This window comes from Pan troglodytes, chromosome 13, assembly GCF_028858775.2.
Source record: "Pan troglodytes isolate AG18354 chromosome 13, NHGRI_mPanTro3-v2.0_pri, whole genome shotgun sequence".
In the NCBI taxonomy this organism is placed as follows: Eukaryota; Metazoa; Chordata; class Mammalia; order Primates; family Hominidae; genus Pan; species Pan troglodytes.
The window spans coordinates 72,386,142-72,406,935 of NC_072411.2; the positions used below are offsets into that span (position 1 = coordinate 72,386,142).

The following is a 20,794-nucleotide window of genomic DNA, read 5'->3' on the forward strand; positions in this document are numbered from 1 at the left end:
GCACAGGGGTGTGTGTGTGTGCACGTGCATACACGTGTAGGAGGGCCAGGAAGGCAGGAAAGCAGGAGCACTGGGGATGTGGCTTAGTGTGTTTCAGATTTATTTCCAGCCTCCTTAATTTGGAGATAGTAAGAGAGATTTTTTAAAACATCTAAAAGTCTAAAATACTATTAGTAAACCTGTTTGGGGGTTTTAAAAGAAGCATCAGCCTGTTTGGTTCTGAAGCTTTGGTTGTTAGTGATAATCGATTCATTTATATTCATTAGTTATGCGTTTGTCAAAGCATGATTCCTGACAGCTTAGTTATGATAAATTAAATGCAATGCTCACATAAATTCTGCACTGCTTTTTATCCATATGCTAGGACCCTGCTTGATGTGTTTTGTCACCTCTGTAATGTGTGGTTGGCTTTGTAGAGATTTCATTATCAGCCCTTTCCCCTATGACTAAAGCTATTTGCATAACAAGTTTATCTGGTTAAAGTACCAGCCAGACTTCTGCTTTGTCAGGAGGCTCCGTTCAGAAGTAGCCTTTTGATAAGATAAAAATAATTTTCATTTTGTCAACTTCACCTTGGTCCTAATGGATGTCACTTTTCTTTTTAAGTTCAAGCTAATTTCAGGTCTTTGGAATCAACTACAAAAATACTTACCAAGTCATTGGTCACAAGGCATTTGTGAGCTATGCTTTCTCATTTTGCCTCTAAAACTTTAGGGGTTTTATTAGGAATTAAATTTAGGACCTCATCATCAATGGCCCTTGAGCCGATTATTGAGACAATCAAGATGGATTTCTCTTGGTCAAGGGCAATTCCACCAATAGCATCATGGCTGCTCAGCTTTGGATTTAATGATGACTTGAACTACATGGTCACCTGCACATGAACTGTTCTTTCTTGAGGTGGCTGGCTTGGGTAGTATAGGGGAGAAAAAGTAATATCTTTTCATCACCTACTGTGAGGTTAATGGCTGACATTCCTATAACAAAAGACAGATTAACAAGAGAAAAGTGGAACAAATTTATTTAATGTAAGTTTTATGTGACACAGGAGCCTTCACTCAAAAGCCGAGTGAAAACTACTTTTGTGGTTAGGTTTAATGAATGATGGACAGTTGTATAGAAGTATGATTGAACAAAAAAGGCATATGATCTAATGGTAATAAACTGGGGAAAACTTAGCAAGTCCTCAGATTCTTCTCAGCCTCTCTGTGTAACATTTCTTCCTTCTGATTATACGGCAGGTCACCTGTCACATGAGGATCTTCAAGAGAGAGAGGGTTGGAGAAGGTCAGAGGGACCTTTCTGTTTTCGTGGTTTTCTTAATTGTCTTCTGCTTAAAATACTCAGTATGCTGAGGGGCCATATTTTGGGGTAGTATTTCCTGAACTGCATCAGCATCTAGCATACTGGTGTGTCTATTTCTCATTTCTCAGAGTGAGCATTGTGGCTGAGCCCTGCCATTTAGTCATCAAATGTTGAAGCAGCCTTTCCTAGCCCTCTAAATGACATTCAAATGGGTATAAGCAGTTGCCCTGAATGTTAACAAGATAAGATCATTCTGAGCCCTAAAACTACTGAGACTAATGGTCATTTGCATATGTTTATTCTTTAAAAATTGAAACTCAGATCTGGAACATTTGCTTTCACTGTAGGCCTGAATGCTGATAAAGCTAACCATTTTGGGGTGGTTGTTTGCTTGACATTGATTGTATTTTCCTGAAGGCAACAATTCTCAGCTCTCAGCCTTTCTCCATTTTGTGTTTCAAGGCTGCTTAATTCCACATGGCTTTATAGTGTCAATGAACAACACACTTGCAGTGATAAATACTGTAACTCAGTGATTAAGTTCCACAGATATTCTTGGCTATTTACGTCTTGTCGGATTCTCAGGAGGCCATGCAAAGGGTTAATACTTCCTAGAGTAGAAGGATACAATAACCTTTATTTACATTACTTCACAAATTCATAATTTTAATTAAAATGAGCAGTGGTATCTCTAGTGACAGACTCTCTCCATTTTAGATTTATTTAGCCAATGATTAGCTATTATGATTTCTTGAATTAATTAGCATCTCTTGAGCTACAGGGAGTTAGTGAATTAATAAAAACTCATGGAGAAGCTCAAAATTAACACAAAAAATAAGTTAACCCCCCCTAAATTATCCACTCCTCACTTAACATATATTGATCAATATACTTATAAATGCAACTCAAATCCTTTCTTATTTTGAAATATTGGGATTTTGTTTTTCATGAGAAGAACAAATAAAGCTATGTGTGAATTTCAAGGTTATATCTCCCTGAAGAGCGTCTAATTTAGACTACCTAATAGATCTTCTAAACACACCAAGGGCCTGATTTGATCTCACTTATACCCTACTTATAAAGTCACCTGATAAAATCTGATTTTCTCATAGTGTAAACCAGGAAGCAGCTGAGTGTGACTTGAAGTTTAAAACATGGTACCCACATATACCTGGAATATACTAGGAATATATCCTGTCTTCTCAGGAACCATGGTAATGTGAGAGAAATGAAGGTTTAGCCTCATACGAAATAAGAAAAAGGCATAGTAACGTGGGTAATCTAGACTGTTGTCAGCACATCCTGTTTATTTCCTGACAGATGCTGGGTTTAGATCTTGTGAGAAACCAGATCTGTGGCATATGTCATAGATTTTATGTTAGTGCTTGTGGCGCATTATATTAGCTGACTTTTGTAGCTGCTGTGGATTCATTAAGTTATATCTGTACCATTTTCTCCATACTGGCTTTTCTTTCTTCTTTTAAAAAAATTACACTTGATTTTCATACTGTGAATCAAAAAGACTCAGTAATTGAAAAAATAGAAAGTGAGGGTGAGTGCTGCATTGTCTGTGTGTGCTTGTGCCTGGAGGTGGTGGCTCACACATTCGCCTCTCCCCGGAGTGCCGCCTGGATCATCACCAGGAAGAGGCAGCTGTGGAAGAGCTGTGCTATAGTGTGCGTATCCAGCTGTGTCACTTACTGGCTGTGTAATCTTGGAAAAGATATTTAACCTGTCTGACTGCCAGTCCTCAGTTGTCAAATTGGGGCTAGAGTAGTATTGCTGTGAGGATTAAATTACATAATGTATATGTAGCACTTGACAAATAATAATAATAATTAACATATATAACTCTTATGCTAGGCACTGTTCTCTACATGTTGTATAATTTACTTAATCCTCATAATTCCATGAAGTAGTTCTAATATTATTTTATAGAAATTGAGGTAAAAAGAGGCCAAGAGTCCCAAGACCACAGCTAGTAAGTGGTGGAGCTGGGATTTGAACCCCAGAAAACTTGTTCCAGAGTTCACGCTCAACCAGCAGTAGAGGTTATTTTTATTACCCTTTGCATTTGGTCTGTGCTGCTATTCTGAAACTGTGTTTTGAAAGTGGCAATGACTTTCTCTTCTTTGACACCAATGTGCTCTTTCAATCTGTTGTCCACTGTCTCTTTATTTAGACTTCAGCTCACTGACTTCCACAGTTCGGGCCTCTAACACACACACACACACACACGCGCACACACACACACACACACTCCTCTCCACCCCTTCTCAATGGCAACAGCTCCCTCCACCTGAAAGAATTGGCTGCAACAGGAGTCAAGACAGAGTCAAGCCAGATGTGGTAGGCTTACGACTGTAATCCTAGCACTTTGAGGGGCTGAGGTGGGAGGATCACTTGAGACCGGGAGTTTGAGCCTGGGCAACAAAGTGAGCCTGTCTCTACAAAAAATTTAAAAATTAGCCAGGCATGGTGGTGTGTGCCTATATAGTCCCAGCTACCAAGGAGGCTGAAGCAGGAGGATCCCCTGAGCGCAGGAGTTTGAGGTTGTAGTGAGCTAATTGTGCCATTGCCCTCTAGCCTGAATGATGAAGAGAGACCTTGTTAAAAAAAAAAAAATCGACTCAGGCTCACCTTCACTTCTTTGCTCTGCAAACAAACCTTCCCCACCTGGCCCAGGTAACACCTTCTCCAAGTTGAGCATCTCTCTCTGCTGTCAGCCAGCCACAGGCTTCTCCATGGGGAAGGAACAGTGGGAAGGAAAATGGGTGTCTGGACACTGAGGGGCAGAATCCACAGTGCTTGGCACCTAACTATGGGAGGAGACAGGTACTACAGAGAGAGAAGAGTTAAACATGACTCCAGTGTTTTCAGCATGGAAACAGGGCTTTTTTGAAAATATATATTGGAGAGATTAAGAGCGTAGGATCTAAAGTCAAATTGTATTCTAGCACTGCTAATTAGATTTTTGGCCTTGAACAAGTCACTTAACTTTTCTGAGCCTCAATTTCCTCATCTGCAAAATGAGAATAATAATGCTTCTATAATAATAACTAGTTGGGATTAAGATCAAGTCTGTATGTAATAGAAAACCCCCAAAACAGTGGGTTTTTCTAACCTTAAAGAGTTAGGCTTTTATTTTTCTCTCACGTGAAATCAGCTGGGAGTTAGGCCACATATGTACTGCTGGTGTGGCAGGGCCACATGGCAGCCACCTGGGCTCCTGCCCTCAGGCTGCCCCACTAAATACGATTTCCATTCCGTGGAACCTCATGGGCCAAGATGACTGCTGGAGTTCTGACATTCACATGCTTATTTTAGTTAGAGAGAAAGAGAAAAAAATGCAAGTCTCCTTACTTTAAGACTCTCTGGGCCGGGCACGGTGGCTCATGCCTGTAATCCTAGCACTTTTGGAGGCTGAGGAGGGTGGATCACAAGGTCCAGGGTTCAAGACCAGCCTGGCCAACATGGTGAAACCCCGTCTCTACTAAGAATACAAAAATTAGCCTGGTGTGGTGGTGGGTACCTGTAATCCCAGCTACTTGGGAGGGTGAGGCAGGAAAATTGCTTGAATCCAGGAAGCAGGGGTTGCAGTGAGCCGAGATCACATCACTGCACTCCAGCCTGGGTGGCAGAGAAAGACTCCGTCTCGGTTGGGGGGCGGGGGGGCGGGGCGGGGCGGGAAGGCTCTCTGGCAGTTTCACACAACGTATCATTAGCTACAACTTTATCACATGGCCACACCTAGCTGCAAAGGAAGCTAAGAAATACAGTCCTCTGACTGGGCAGCAGTGGACTACTGGGGCTCTATCCCTAAGTAAAGGGGAGGGTGTATGGACAGGAAGCAGTCTGCATCATGCTACTTTATAGGGTGACTGAGAGAATTAAGTGAGATACAGAATGAAAGCTCAGCAAATACTAGTGATAAGAATAGTATTATCAAATAAGTAGTATCAAATGACAGTGATGAATACTATAACTCACAATAATGATGCCATCCAAAGAAATGTAAGAGTCAGGAAGGAGAAACTGTAGGGCCCGGGGGGGATGAATCACAACAGAGAGGATCTTGAGGAGTAGCCGTCAGGATCCCTCTGAACCCCAGGGCTGATCTGTGGCCTGTGGGGTGAGATGAGGAAAGTAAGGACAAGGTGGGAGCAGTAGTGTGGCCATGTTGACACCTTTCCGGGTCTTTGCCTAAGAGCTGTGGTGTCTTCCTGGTTCAGTGCAAAGCTCCCAGCTTCTTGCCTGCTCTTCCAGTCTCTGCTGCTTCCACTGTGGCGCTTCCACAGGCTCTGGTGCAGAAGGAAATCTGGCTCTGGGTCAGTTAGAATTTTAATTAAAAATGGAAATGCAGTCTCATGTCACCAGTACTACATTCTTTCAGCCCAGTGATGATTTCTGGCAGGGATAAAAATAACAGACATAGCCCTTTGGCACTAATGAAGAAAGGGGTATATGTGTGGGTGTGTTTTAATGAATTAAAAATTTAAAACAGAAAATTTAGATATAATAAGTCATCATAGATTCTGTTGGTCTTATGTGCTTTTGGGCATATGTGTGGCTTCCACTGCCTTCTTAGTATTTTAATTCAGAACTTTCTAGGGTCATCAAATGCATAATATTTAGCTGTCATACCAGGTTAGTGAATGGAGGGGGAAATCTCCTAATTTATTTTTAGTATGAAGGGTATGAAGGGCTATTTAATGATTTTTTGGAATAATAGTTTTATTTAAAAGCCCACATTTTAGTGAATAATGAGAATTTTTGCCGTTAAAAGAGGCCCAAAGCTTGAACCTTCAGGCTCAAGCAGTGCTTCACGCACACATACAGAAACCCTGGCTTCAATCCCCCATGTCATGGGTCGAATTGTGTCCCCTCAAAATTCATATGTTGATGTTCTCATCCTCAATATCTCAAATGGGGCCATTACAGATGTAATTAGTTAAGATGAGGCCATACTGGAGTAGGATGGGCCCCAATCTAGTATGACTGGTGTATTTTAAAATGGGGCAATGTGTACACAGACAAACAGATAAGATCATGTGAAGACTGGAGTTATGCTGTCTTAGGCCAAGAACTACCAGCAGCTAGGAGAGAGACCTGGAACAGATCCTTCCCTAGTACTTCCAGAGGGAGAATAGCCCTGCCGACATCTTGATCTTGGAAGTCTGTCCCTCAGACTGGAGACAACAAATGTCTGTTGTTTAAGCCACTTGGTCTGTGATACTTTATTACAGCAGCCCTAGGAAATTAATACACTCCATGACTGGGTAGTTACAGGACCTTAAGGCATTTGATCTTCCAAGACTTTGTTTCCTAAGCTGTGGGATAGTAATATTCACCCATCTACCAGTGAGGATCAAGTGTACCTTTGAATATTGTAGAGCAAGCTTGTCCAATCCTCAGCCCATGGTTCTCATGCCACCCAGGACAGCTTTGAATGTGGTCCAACACAAATTTGTAAACTTTCTTAAAACACTATGAGATTTTGTTTTGTGATTTTTTTTTAAAGCTCATCAGCTATTGTTAGTGTTAGTGTATTTTATGTGTGGTCGAAGACAATTCTTCCAGTTGGTCCAGGGAAGGCAAAAGATTGGACACCCCTATTGTAGAGCATCACTACAATGTCAAGTATTAATATGACACCATAAAACAATCACTACAATGTCAAGTATTAATATGAAACCATAAAACCATACTGTATTTTCTTCCCTCCCTACCTTCCTTTTTCTCTCTTTCATTTTATTTTTTGTTTAAATATGTATCATACGGGTTTATGTTAAATTCCTCCTCCTGAACCAACTGCACAGTAGTAAAAGTGGGGAATTTCTGTAATCATCAATGATTTGCTGGCCTTTATAGAGGACTTCAGGAACTAAATATATACTGTACATTAAGATTTCTTGGTAACAAGTATCTCTCCATGAGGAACAAATTATAGAATGAGATGGCCAATTAGTGTCATCTTGCATCCCAGCACTGATCAACTGATCAGCTCCCTGCAATGCTGTGTTAAGGAGGATTCTGACACTGCATCTAGGATAGAGCATCATGATCGCCTAGTGACATTTACTATGGGTCTGAACTGGAGTAATTGTAGCTCATACTTTTGTGGACCTGCAGTTTACATTTCTTTTTAATTATGACCAAGTTCTTTGTTATGTGAAAATCTTTATTCATGGCAAAATTCATTTAGCCAAAGAAAGCAAATTGGCATATGTTCAACTAAATCAGCTGTAGCCTAAAAATACCTGAGAGCTAAAATAAAAGTAGTTGAATAAATTTGGAGTTGTCTGTATGAGGAGTACAGATAATAATATTAACAGTAAGATTTATTTAAAGCTTACTGTCAGATGCTGTGCATCTGACATGGTGAAGTGTACTTTACTTGCATGATTTCAATGAATCCTCACTGCTGCCATATGAAGTAGGTCACTACTCAGATGGGAAGCTGAGTTTCTTATAAATCAAGTGATGGGGGGGGGGGCCAGGTGTGGTGGCTCACACCTGTAATCCCAGCACTTTGGGAGGCTGAGGCAGACAGATCAGTTGAGGTCAGGAGTTCAAGACCAGCCTGGCCAACACAGTGAAACCCCATCTCTACTGAAAATACAAAAGTTAGCCAGGTGTGGTGGCATGTGCCTGCAATTCTAGCTACTTGGGAGGCTGAGGCATGAGAATCGCTTGAACCCGGGAGGTTGAGGTTCCAGTGAGCCAAGATCCACCACTGCATTCCTGCCTGGGTGATGGAGTGAGACTGTCTCGAAAAAAAATAAAAAGAAAATAAATCAAGTGATGGACTTTAGGCCTCACAGCTGGCAGAGCTATCATTTAACACCAGGTCTGTGACATATTTCAATGTCTGCTCTGACGCTCATGATGCTAGAGTGTGCATGCGTGAATATGTGTGTTTGAGGTAAAATTCACATAAAATATTAACCATCTTAAAGTGAACAATTCAGTGGTATTTAGTACATTCAGTGTGTGCAACCACCACTTTGATCTACTTCCAGAATGTTTTCATCACGCCACAAACAAACCACACATCCATTAAACAGCTACTCCTCATTTCCTTCTCCCCTCCAGCCCCTGACAAACAGCAATCTGCTAGATTTACCTATTTTGGATATTTCATATAAATGGAATCATACAATAGGTGACTCCTTTTTCTTAGTAAAATATTTTTGGCCAGGTGCAGTGGTTCACACGTAGCACTTTGGGAGGCCAAGATGGGTGGATCATTTGAGCCCCAGAGTTTGAGACCAGCCTGGGCAACATAGCAAGACATTATTTCTGTGAAAAAATTAAAGCAAAATATAATGTTTTTAAAGTTCATCCATGTATCAGTACCATGTATCAGTATTTCATTCCTCTTTATGGCTACATAATATTGTGTTGTTGTTGTTGTTGTTGTCGTTGTTGTTTTGAGATGGAGTCTCACTCTGCCACCCAGGCTGGAGTACAGTGGCACAATCTCGGCTCACTGCAACCTCTGCCTCGCGGGTTCAAGCAATTCTCCTGCCTCAGCCTCTGGAGTAGCTGGGATTACAGGTGCCTGCTACTACGCCTGGCTATTTTTTGTATTTTTAGTAGAGATGAAATTTCATCATGTTGGCCAGGCTGGTCTCGAACTGCTGACCTCAGGTGATCCTCCTACCTCGGCCTCCCAAAGCGCTGGGATTACAGGTGAGAGCCACCATGCCCAGCCCATATTGTGTATATTTTGAGGCAGAATATCAATATCCTATGTACCTCTTTCACCTGGAAATATGAAGAAAACCCAAGTCTGGCTACTCAGACACCTCCTCCATTTCCCCATGTCATTCTCCACATGGTGACATGGATGACCACACTGCTAAAATATCAGGTGCTCTCCCTCTCCCTGGATATGGAGTGTTTGGACATGGTCTTCTGCCCTCCTGATGCATGAGGCCAAAGCGCCCACAGGCTCTAGATGTAGGAGAGCTGGCTATAGCTTAGTATATGTGCTTTCCCTAATCCACTTCTAATTTGGGGTAGTAGTTTTGTTATCTGGCTTTTTCTGGCTACCCAGAACATTCCATCTTATAGGGGCCAAGTGTTTCTGGGTGATGATTCAGACCTCTGCTCCAACTAGAGCAGCAGCTTTCATAATACTCTCCCTGGATCTCATCACAAATTATCCTGCACAAAACAGTCAGTGTGATCTTTCTGAATCCCTAAACTGATCAAGTCATGCCCTACTCATAATTATTCTGTGTCTTCCCAGTGCTTACAGGGTGCACTAAAACTCTGTAACACACAAGGTCATGAAGGATCTGCCCCTTTCTATGTAATACCATTCTCTCCTCCAAACTCCTTGCACATTCTAGAAAAATTGAACAAGTGATGCTTCCCCTGACTTCCCCAGGAGGACTCAGAGGCCCCTTCCTTCATGCTTTTATGTCAGCGTTGTGCCTTTTACAGAACTTTATAATAATGAAGAGAGAGGGAGCATGTCAAGCCATCCTGGAATTATTTGTTTCTACGTCTGTCTCCCCACTCAAACTGTAAATTCCTTGAGAGCAGAGAATGTATCTTTACTGCTTCATATCCCCAATACCTAGCACAGTTCCTAGAACATGGCAGGAACTCAGTAAATATCCATTCCTTTTGAAGAACCACGAATTCTTTAGAGGAAGTGATACTCTTAAAATTATGCACCTCATGGCCGGGCGCGGTGGCTCACGCCTGTAATCTCAGCACTTTGGGAGGCCGAGGTGGGTGGATCACTTGAGGTCAGGAGTTTGAGACCAGCCTGGCCAACATGGTGAAACCCTGTCTTTACTAAAAATACAAAAATTAGCCGGGCATGGTAGTGGGCACCTGTAATCCCAGCTACTTGGGAGGCTGAGGCAGGAGATCACTGGAATCTGGGAGGTGGATATTGCAGTGAGCTGAGATTGCACCACTGCACTCCAGCCTGAGCGATGGAATGAGACCCTGTCTCAAAAAAAAAAAAAAAAAGAAAAAAAGAAAGAAAAAAATTATGTACCTCATATGATGGACCTAGTTAGAAGTTGGATGTTAGAACTCATGATCTTTGGACAATCTCTCCAAACGACAAACATAATGCTAAGGAAGAGAATAAGGGGTGGCAAAAGTGGTCAGATACACCTTCCTCTCCCAATATACACACAGTATCCCAGAACACAACTGAACATTTTTTTTTTCCTTTGAGATAGTGTCTTGCTCTGTTGTCCAGGCTGGAGTGCAGTGGCGCGATCTCGGCTCCTTGCAATCTCAACCTCCCAGGGTGAAGCAATCCTCTTCCCTCAGCCACCCAAGTAGCTGGGATTACAGGCAAGTGCACACCCAGCTAATTTTCTGTATTTTTAGTAGAGACTGGGTTTTGCCATGTTGCCCAGGCTGGTCTCCAACTTGTGGGCTCAAGTGATCCGCCCGTCTCGACCTCCCAAAAACCGAAATTTTAACTGTAAGAAGAAACATGATAGGATTGTTAAATTGATAGCTACGTGGTTAGCTGTGGATTCTTTTTTGATTGCATTAAATACATGAAAAGAATGTCAGAATGAATCTTTCATGGCAATCTCAGTGGTTATTCCTCTCCAAAAGCTTCTGCCCATTCCTTTTCATCTCTGCCTTCCCTTATTTCTCACCACCAGCTCCTTTATCACATGGTTTAGAATTCCACAGAAAGATTGAAGAGAAGCCACTTCTGAACTCTGGATTACAAGAAACATCACCATTTGAAGGCTGCCTTAGGGAACTATTCAGAGATGATGGGTAAAAATCGAGATGTGGAAAAGTTCAAGGCCTGTGAATGCAACTTTACCTCCTCACTGTAAAATAAAATTAGGTTAAAATCAAGGTGTTGGCAGGGGGAAAAAAGATTAGGGGCACGTCTCACAGATGTTAATTTTGGCCACGTACCTTAATATCTGAATACAATTAATATGATACATTAATAGCTTAATAGCTTCCCACTAATAGATCTTACTAAAGAAAAATGATTTAGGATGGTAGTAAGCAGAAGAAATGATTGGATAAATTTGAATTTGAAGGATTTTTGCCTTTAGATGTTTCCGTGGAAGATATTTTCTGTAAAGGTGATGCCTTAGGTTTATACTTTTCCAAACACAGGATATTGCTAGGCCACATATATAAAGAAAAGGCCAAAAACATATTAAGAAGGAAGGAAGGGAGAAAAGAAAAAAGGGAGGAAGGAAGAAGGAAGGCAGGAAGGAAGGGAAGGCAGGGAGGGAGGGAGGGAGGAAGGAAGGAAGGAAGGAAGGAAGGAAGGAAGGAAGGAAGGAAGTTAGTTAGTTATATTCCGAATGTTCATTGTGATGGATGAGAATGAAATGCTCATGAAGTGCTCAGCTGGGCTGAAGTCACAGGTCTGCAGGTATCAAGAGCAGTGGTGACTCCTGTGAGTAAAAAGACTAACAGGGCTCCAAACAAGATAGGATTCAGAGTTGAGACTCCTACTTGAAGCCAGTAAATGAGGTGGTTCATTTAGGCTGATAAAAAGCGTCTGGGAAAAAGAATGGGGTAGGGGAGAGGTTATGTGATCCTGCGCTCTAACTGTAGCAATTTCTTCCACATATTCTCCCTCATCTGGGGTGATGCTGACCATCACCCAGGACTGTGACTTTTAGCCACCTTCTGGCTGAGGATGGTAGAAGGATATATAAGCAGCCAGGCCTGTGGCTGCCACAGTCATAGGCTCTTCCATATGCCCAATAAGACCATGGGACAGCAGCACAAAATGCCATTCTAAAACCTGGCTCTGGGCTAGAGACCCAGAAAGCCAAGCAGACATAACCATAACATTACTAGAATAGGAGGGTGGGCACAGGGGAAGTGAGAGGGACAGAGAAAACAAAATTCTCTTCCTCCTCACCCTTTCAGTGAGCCTGCCAACTGAAATTTCAAAACACCTGAATAAACCTAAAGCTGAGGAAGACAACCCACCAAAACAACGAATGAAGCATAAATTCGTTTGAAATGAAACTAAATTCATGGAATAGTCTGAAGGATTAATGTAGATAACTACTAACTGTAAGAAGGAAAACAATTTGGGATAAAATACGTAAAAACTAACTCTAATCATACAGTTGGGGCAGGGACAGCATCCAGTGTGTGATTTAGGCATGCATAAGTTGTTTTTCTTTGTTTGGTTTTTTGTTGTTGTTTTTGAGATGGAGTCTCGCTCCGTCACCCAGGCTAGAGTGCGGTGGCATGATCTTGGCTCACTGCAACCTCCGCCTCCCAGGTTCAAGCGATCCTCTTGCCTCAGCCTCCTGAGTAGCCGGGGTTGCAGGTGTGTGCCACAACACCTGGCTGATTTTTGTATTTTTAGTAGAGACGGGGTTTCACCATGTTGGCCAGACTGGTCTCGAACTCCTGACCTCAGATGACCCGCCCTCCTTGGTCTCCCAAAATGCTGAGATTACAGGTGTGAGCCACTGTGCCCGGCCTAGGCACGCATAGGTTTTTGTGCTCAGAAAGGGGATAGAACTACAGGAAAATTTACAGTTAAGCAAACATGTTAAACTAATTTGTAGTTAAGCAAATATGTTAAAACTATAGAAAAACAATGTCTAGTTTCTAAACCAAAAGACGAAAGGGTCTACAGAAAATTTAATCAATATAACAGAAGACAGGAAATGAGGAAAAAAAGCATTGGAGGAAAAGGTTGGTAAAAAGAGATTTCTATCTATATGACCATGCTTTTGAATTATCAGGCAGTCAGTTTTTCCCAAGATTTCCAGTACATAAGCAGTGGCGTGCTGGTAAATGTTTAAACTGGCTGGTTGCGGATAGGGGTGGGAGTGGGGCTGATTTTCAGTGTTTACTCATTTTCGTGGTGTAAATATTCCCACCATAGTCAATTTCAAGCTATCAATCTGATATCAACCAGCTCACAGAATTCCTGAAAATGTAACAGTAATGTCTAGTAAGCTTATGCATGCTGGTTCTAGGATACTATTGTTTACTCGTTTGGGATAGACAGGATTTCCTCATAGTCTTCATACTGCATATAACTTTTGACAATAAAATAAAAAGATTCAACAATGAGATACCACTACATACCTATTGGAATGACCAAAATCTGGAACACTGACAATACCAAATGCTGCCAAGGATGTGGAGCAAAAGGAACTCTCCTTCATTTTTGGTGGGAATGCAAATGGTATAGCCACTTTGGAAGACAGTTTGCTAATTTCTTACAAAAGTAAACATATGCTTACCGTAGGGTCTAGCAATCACCCTTTTTAATATTTACCTAAAGGAACTGAAAACTTATATACACATAAAAATCTGCACATGAATGTTTATAACAGTTTTATTTACAAGTGCCACAACTTGGAAATCACCAAGATGTCCTTCAGTAGGTGAACGGATGAGTAAACTGTGGTATATCCAGACAATGGAACATTATTCACTGCTAAAAAGAAATCAGCTATCAAGCCGTGAAAAGACATGGAGGAATCTTAAATTCATGTTACCATGTGAAAGAAACCAATCTGAAGAGTCTATATACTGTAGGATTCCAATTACGTGACATTCTGGAAAAGGCAAAACCATGGAGACAGTATGGAGATCAGTAGTTGTCAGGAGTTGTGGGCAGGGAGGGAGGAGAAGGATAGGTGGAACCCACAGGATTTTTCGGGCAGTGAAAATACTCTGTATAATACTCTAAGAATGGATTACATGTCATTATAAATTTGCCCAAACCCATAGAATGTACAACACTGAGAGTGAACTTTAATGTAAACCATGGACTCTGGGTAATTACGATGTGTCAGTATGAGTTCCTCAATTGTAACAAATGTACAGGTGGGGGATGTTGACAGTGGGGAGGCTGTGCGTGTAGGGGGGCCAGGGTATATGGGAAATCTCTGTACCTTTCTCTCAATTTTGCTGTGAACCTAAAACTGTTGTAAAAATAAAGTCTTTAATAAAATAAAACAAATTCTCTGCATGCTACTTTTCTAACTGAAATCATAAGGGAATTTATTATGAAAACAGGACTTGGTGGCATTCTGTTATTAGAGTATTCATCATATGGTTATGGAAGGCTAGTAATTTATGATCCTTGCTAGCAAAGCCAGATCAATAAAGAGATAAATGTCCTCAGCACAATAGAATTTATATCATCCACATGATAATTGACCACTGTGTCACACATTCAATCATTCATCGCATTATCTGATATAACTAGCAGGAAGGGTAATATGTCTATGATTTATTATTAATGCATACTAGTATGAAATTCATGATCCATCTAACCTGTTACCTGTCCTTGGCAACATAGTATGTACAGTTGTCTACTTCCAGTAATAGGATCCCACAGAAAGAATCAGACAACCCTGTTTAATGCTAGGCATTGCCTGTTGAATTAGAAGAGATCCAAGAAGTGCCTGAGCTAGTGTTACTCCCTCTCTTCTTTTCTCTTCTCTTCTCTTCTCTTTCTCCTTGTCATCAGTTCTGGTTCCTTTTTTTTGTTCTGGCTTGTTTTTCTTTCCCCAGAGCACAGTGGCCTGTCTAGAGCAGAGATGGGTGGGTAAGTGGTCCTAAAAGAGCCTTTGATGTCACTGATTTGCTGCTATGAGTATATTTTGTGACAGTCATTCTGTATCACCTATCTATGCATGTCAGTGAATTAACAGTGGCTTCAAGCTCAGGACACACCATAATACCAGGGCGGGGAAACAGCAGGTCCCCTGGGGAGACAGAATGGAGAAAATTAGAAAGGAAAACAGAAAGATAACCATTCAGAAACCCATGCGTAGAGTTAGTTCCCTAACAATAGGAGTCAAAACTATTTCAAACTGTCTCCCCCTCCCCCTTCTTTCCCAACCTCTTGGGAACATGTGTTGGTTGCCTGCAACGTCTGTGCTTTACTTTGCAAGGGTTAATTAGATGGCCTATTATTCAGCAAATTAAAGGCTTGGTTGCCTGAGTTCCTTTCAGAAAGGATTAGGGTCTCTGATGAGGCTTTGATGTAATAGATGGAGCTGTTCTGCTCCATCTTGTTAATGGAGGAGTTTTAAGGACTCCCCAGACTCTATTTGGCAGTCAGTGTCTTTATTCATTCCCTTTCCTAAAGAAGAAAAATATTTTATCTTGCAAAAATTTAGTGCTTGAACAAGGCACTGGATTGACATCCTGGGGGTGGGGTGGGGGGTGGAGGGTGAAGTGTTCATTTCTTGTCTAAAATCACACAGAAGCAGCACTTCCTGGCTTCCTTGGGTGGCCACTTCCTCTGCAAAAACCATCTCTCCAAAAAAGCAGCAGGAGCAGTAATTCGGGCCTTGTGGTTCATTGTCCTTTGAAGCTTTTTTGCTAAGAAATTGGGCAGGAGAGATGGCAGGTGACAGGCATGGTAGTGGTTTGTGTCCTCAGGAACATGAACCAAGACAGCCAATAACTGCAAAATCCTACCTTGCATAAAATGTGTGCACCTACATATTATCTGACAAGATTTTTTTCCAGACTTTTTAGTGTGGTTAAGTTGTTACGAAAATCTGGCTTAGTTCATTTTCTCCAATTTGATGTTCACATAATTGGCAGTCAGCCAGAGAAGTGTTTAGTCAATTTTAGTCTTTACCAAAAGAACACACATTAAGGGAAGGGTACAAAATGTGGGTAGACACAATGCCAGTACGACTATTGCAGCTCTAGGTCATTATCCTGCCTCTTTATCTAATCTCCTAGCCCCACTGTGTATTATGGCCTGACATTTTAGCTGGAGTAATTATTGTCATCATTTAGGGAGCAAGTCAGCTGTCCTTTTGTTGCCAACTCCCACTTGTGTGATGCTCCAGTCTTATTCCTGCCCTTCCCCAACTCGCATTGTTGGGATTGAATCGCTCCCTCCTTTGAGTTACTTTTGATTCATGGGCTCAACATTTTCAGCAATCTTCTTTTCATTCTTTGCAATGAATAGCACATGGTAGCTTGGCATCCACCTTTTCTTTCCTTAATCAATGCCAGCATCCAGACATTCAACGTGTCAGGAATCAAGGGGCCTGACCCTATAAAAATTCACCAAGTTGCTGATAGATTTAGCAATGGATTAAGACAGATGGCTCTTGTCTCTTTGTGTTGGCCACCCAGGGAGAATTTTTTTTACTAGATGATGTAAGGCATCAGTTTATTTATTTATTTATTATTTACTTATTTTTATTTTATTTTATTTTTTGAGATGGAGTCTCGCTGTGTCGCCCAGGTGGAGTGCAGTGGCGTGATCTCGGCTCACTGCAAGCTCTGCCTCCTGGGTTCACGCCATTCTCCTGCCTCAGCCTCCCAAGTAGCTGGGACTACAGGTGCCCGCCACCACGCCCGGCTGACTTTTTTGTATTTTTACTGGAGACGGGGTTTCACCGTGTTGGCCAGGATGGTCTCAATCTCCTGACCTCATGATCTGCCCACCTCGGCCTCCCAAAGTGCTGGGATTACAGGCATGAGCCACCGCGCCTGGCCAACAGGCTTCATTGAAGAGTGTCATAAGAAACAGCCCTATTAAACCCATAGCTGCATTTACTAGAGAGTGATAATATTCATTACATAGCATGGAGCCATTTCTTTTCTTTTTGAGATAGATTTTCCCTCTTTTTGCCCAGCCTGGAGTACAATGGCATGATCTCGGCTCCCTGTAACCTCTGCCTCCTGGGTTCAAGCGATTCTCCTGCCTCAGCCTCCTGAGTAGCTGGGATTACAGGCATCCATCACCACAACTGGCTAATTTTGTATTTTTAGTAGAGATGGGGTTTCACCATGTTGGCCAGGCTGGTCTCGAACTCCTGACCTCAGGTGATCCACCCACCTCAGCCTCCCAAAGTGCTGGGATTACAAGTGTGAGCCACCGCACCTGGCTGCATGGAGCCATTTCTATGAAAACCCTGGAAAGCTATATCTTTAGTCTTGTTACCTGTCATTACATCACAGTTCTCCAAATTGCTGGTCTGTTTTATTTATTTATTTTTATTTTTATTTTTTAAAAAATGTTTTAAGACAAGGTCTCACCCTGTGGCCCAGGCTGGAGTGCAGGGGTACAATCATGGCTCACTGCAGCGGTACAATCATGGCTCACTGCAGCCTCAACCTCCTGGGCTCAAGCAGTCCTCCCACCTCAGCCTCCCACGTGGCTGGGACCATAGGTATACACCACCACGCCCCCTTGATTTAAAAACAATATTTTTGGTAGAGACAGGGTCTCCCTGTGTTGTTCAGGCTTGTCTCTAACTCCTGGGCTCAAGCAATATTCCTGGCTCAGCCTCCCAAAGTGCTGGGATCACAGACAGGTGTGAGACACTGTGCCTGGCCTAGTCTGTTTTTATATCATGGATTTTAAGAAATATAGAACAGAATTCCTGTCTCTACTAAAAGTACAAAAATTAGCTAGGCATTGTGGTGGGCACCTGTAATCCCAGCTACTCAGGAAGCTGAGGCAGGAGAATCCCTTGAACCTGGGAGGCAGAGGTTGCAGTGAGCCAAGATCGCGCCTTGCACTCCAGCCTGGGCAACAGAGAGAGACTCCGTTTCAAATAAATAAATAAATAAATAAATAAATAATATATATTATACATACATTTTATACATTATATATTTATATGTGTATTACATATTATATATATTATATTATATATATATATGTATTTAACTGACTACATTTTATCTTTCACATTGTCTGACAGAAAGCCCAGAGCCCCATTTGTGGACACCTCTAACAAAGTCTTTTATTTGGTATTCTAATTCCTATTAGATTCCAGGGTATCTTTTTTCCCTAATTTCCCCTTGGCTTCATTTTTCTGTTTGGTTTATAATTGTTTTTTGTCTTTCCTTATCACATATACCTTTATTTATTTAAGCACCCATTGTTTTAAGATGTCTTAAGTTATTTCTGGAACAAGATGGAATATTTTAAAATTTGCATACGTTGGTAGGAATATAAAATGATGCTATGATTTTGGAAAACAGTCTGGTAGTTCCTCAAGAAGACAAACATAAAGTTACCATAACCAGCAATCCAGGGGAAATGAAAACATGTGTCCACATAAAAGCTTGTACAGAAATGTTCGTAGTAGCAATAATTCATAATAGCTTAAAAGTAGAAACAACTGGCTGGGCACAGTGGCTCACGCCTGTAATCCCAGCACTTTGGGAGGCCAAGGTGGGTGGATCACCTGAGGTCGGGAGTTCGAGACCAGCCTGACCAACATGGAGAAACTCCATCTCTACTAAAAATACAAAAGTAGCCGGGTGTGGTGGGGAGCGCCTGTAATCCCAGCTACTCCAGAGGCTGAGGCAGGAGAATCACTTGAACCTGGGAGGCAGAGGTTGCAGTGAGCTGAGATCGCACCATTGCACTCCAGCCTGGGCAACGAGAGTGAAACTCCTTCTCAAAAAAAAAAAAAAAAAAAAAAAAAAAGGTAGAAACAACCTAAGTGTCTATCAACTGATAGATGGATCAACAAAATGTGGTATGTCCATATAATGAAACATTATTTAACAATAAAAATGAATGAAATATTAATATATGCTGTGATATGAATGAACCTTGAAAACATGCAAAATGAAAGAAGCTAGTCACAAAAGACCATACATATTATATGAAATGTCCAGATTAGACAAATCTACAGAGACAGAAAGTAGATTAGTGGTTGCCTGGGACTGAGGAGGTTGAGGGAGTATAGGGTGTGAATGCTAATGGATACAGGGTTTCTTTTTGGGGTGATGAAAATGTTCTGAAATTGATTGTGGTAATGGTTGCACAACTGTGTGAATATATTAAAAATCATTGAATTGTACATTTTTAATGGATGAACTGTATAGTATGTGAACTATATCATTAAAACTATTATAAGAATTATTAGCAATAATCAGTTGTAAATTTTATTGAGTAGTTTTTGCTGATTTTCTTACATTTAAAATTTTTACTTAATGCCAGCTATGCACATTATAGTTGCACCCACTCATTTTGAGCAGAATCTACAGACTTGTTTGGGATTGTGGGTCTCCAAGAATAGGGACGGCCTTCTCTGTAGTATGCAAATTCCCTCTATATTACTTAATTTATAAATTTGAGCTACTAGGCAAAGGCAGTAGTTGTTCAGGAGCAAGTTCTAAGCCTGTGCACATAAAAGCTATCAGTTCTATTTTCACTTCTCCTTGTCTTTGCATACCCTATCTCCTCTGCCCTTGTCATCTTATTCCACCTGGTAATGAAAATAAATGAGCGAGAGTAGTCAGAAAAGTAAAAGAATAACTAAGAGATGTAGCATCACTACAGGCAACGAAACAGAATGTTTCAAGAAACCAGGGTAATAGTGGTCATTAGTGACCTCTTGAACAGAGAGGTTGAATACAATGAGAACTAAAAAGGGAACACAGAATCGGCAACTTAAAGGCCTTTAGGGTCCTTTGAGAGAGATTTTAGTTGGGTAGTGAAGATAAAAGATTTTTATGTTCACAAACATTTAGCTACAGGCCCATCTATTAAATTTAAGTTTGCCTAAGATTCCACTGGTGACCTCTTCTCTTTTCTTTCAACACTCTTGACTTGTCTTCAAGTTCCAGGGCTACAATCATCATCTTTCCCTTTCTATTTCATTAATTCAGACTGTATTCTTCCTAAATGAATTCACTCCTTCCCTCTAATCTACTCTCTAATGTGGTGCCACTTTATTTTCTAAAGCAAATATCTAATTGTGTTATATCCTTGTTCATGAACCTCAGTTTAATGTGGCTAAGAAAGCCCAAACTTACCAGCAAGACCTTCTGGGTTCTGAAAAGATGTTCCCGCCAGACTCTCACCCCATCTCTATTATAACTGCATTGTTCTGTTCTACTCATATCCCTAGATGAGCCTTGCATTTTATGCCAATGAACTTCCTCAAAAGGCTACTGTACCCTCCGCTTGGAATGCCTCTTGCCTGCATTTTCTGTCAATACCCCTTTTGTTCTTTAAGACCCAAGGATCATCTCTCATGTGAAACTCTTGCTCCTAGTTAGAATTATTTACTTCGTCTGCGCTATTCTAGTGCTTATACTTTTCAGCCTTAAATTATTATTATTTATGTCCATGTCTATTCTACTACTTCTTTCTAAATCCCATGAAAGCAAATGTCTCATTCCAGGCATTGTTTTCCCTAGGCATTTGCTGTAGCACCATTCACAGTAAATACCTAGTAAGTTTTTGAATGAATCAGTGAAATCAATCTCATCTGATTCTCTAAATCTTTCATATGTGTAAGTTTGGTATTACCCCAGAAGCTGATAAGTTTCTTGTGGATGAATATAATGTCTTTTGTTTGATTTGCACTCTCTTAGCCCCAACCCCAGTTCTGGTATAGTCCTGAGCATGTAATGATCATGCACTGTGGAACAGATTGTTCATTTCTGTTAGAGGATGGCTGGGTACTATCTATTCCTTCTCCTTGTAGGGAGAAGAATGCATACAAATGAGAATTGTGGATTTAATTCAGGG

The 20,794-nt window shown here is 41.2% G+C and overlaps 1 protein-coding gene and 1 long non-coding RNA gene across 2 annotated transcripts in view; one reads left to right on the forward strand and one right to left on the reverse strand.

Moving 5' to 3' along the window:
- The window catches only part of MYO3B (myosin IIIB), a 477,280-nt gene that overhangs the window by 161,045 nt on the left and 295,441 nt on the right, over nucleotides 1-20,794 (forward strand). The gene's annotated exons all lie outside the window — the stretch shown is intronic.
- On the reverse strand, nucleotides 1,004-11,431 carry LOC134808087 (uncharacterized). The gene is made up of 4 exons (XR_010150285.1): nucleotides 11,367-11,431; nucleotides 5,296-5,430; nucleotides 3,946-4,143; nucleotides 1,004-1,916 (listed from the first exon to the last, which is right to left on the reverse strand). It is a non-coding gene; the product is annotated as an uncharacterized LOC134808087 (long non-coding RNA).